Source organism: Nannochloropsis gaditana (genome assembly GCF_000240725.1).
Source record: "Nannochloropsis gaditana CCMP526 unplaced genomic scaffold scaffold199, whole genome shotgun sequence".
Taxonomy (NCBI): domain Eukaryota; class Eustigmatophyceae; order Eustigmatales; family Monodopsidaceae; genus Microchloropsis; species Microchloropsis gaditana.
The window spans coordinates 20913-21762 of record NW_005803754.1 but is presented as its reverse complement, the minus strand read 5'-3'; positions in this window follow the sequence as shown (position 1 = coordinate 21762).

The following is an 850-nucleotide window of genomic DNA, read 5'->3' as shown; positions in this document are numbered from 1 at the left end:
GGGAGGGGGGAAGGAGGGGGAGTGCCGTGGTCAATTTCGTGGTAGTCCTCATGGCGCCTCCCTCTCTCTTTGAATCCTGAGGCCTGTGGGCAATCTGCCCTTCGACTGGTGTCCATGCCACCCTCCCTTCCTCCCTCCCTCTCTTTCTCCCTCCCTCTCTTCCTCCCTTCCTTTCTCCCTTCCTTCTCCTCTTACCGAAGCCAAAGTCGGAGTTCTTGAAGACATTGCCCCCCATCTAGAGGGATAAGGGAGGCGAAGGGAGGAAGGGAGTGCGGACGGGAGGAAGCGAGGGAAGGTGGGAGGGAGGCAGAGGAAAGTCGAAGGGAAGGACAAGAAGAGAGAAGGAAAAAGGGAGAAGGAATCTTCAAGAGGGTGAATACGGAATGCAAGGGCGATAGAAAGCGGAGCGGGAAGGCCAATCAAGAGGAATGGAGAAAGAGGAAGCTCGCACCTTGAAGGGCATAAGGGAGGGCGGCAGTTGTGACGTCCACATCTCCATCACGGAGTCCAGCTTGAGGACTTGCGCGCCTGGGAAGGAAGGAGGAAGAAGGGAAGGAGGGAGGGAGGAGGAAGAAAAAGGAAAGGACGGAGGAGGGGGAAGAGGAAGGGAAGGAGGGAGGGAGGGGGAGGAGGAGAAGGAATTGGGATGACGTGTTTTCAAGGCTCCTTTGAAGCAGCAAGACCCGGCATCAGGTGCCTGGCCAACCATGAGAGCAAGCAATCCTTCCCTCCCTCCCTTCCTCCCTCCCTTCCTCCCTCCCTCCCTCCCCACCGTTCCACTCGCCCCCATTCAGGAGCATCTGGGCGAAGTGCAAATAATCCTTGGCGGTGCTGACCAGCCCGCCGCCGC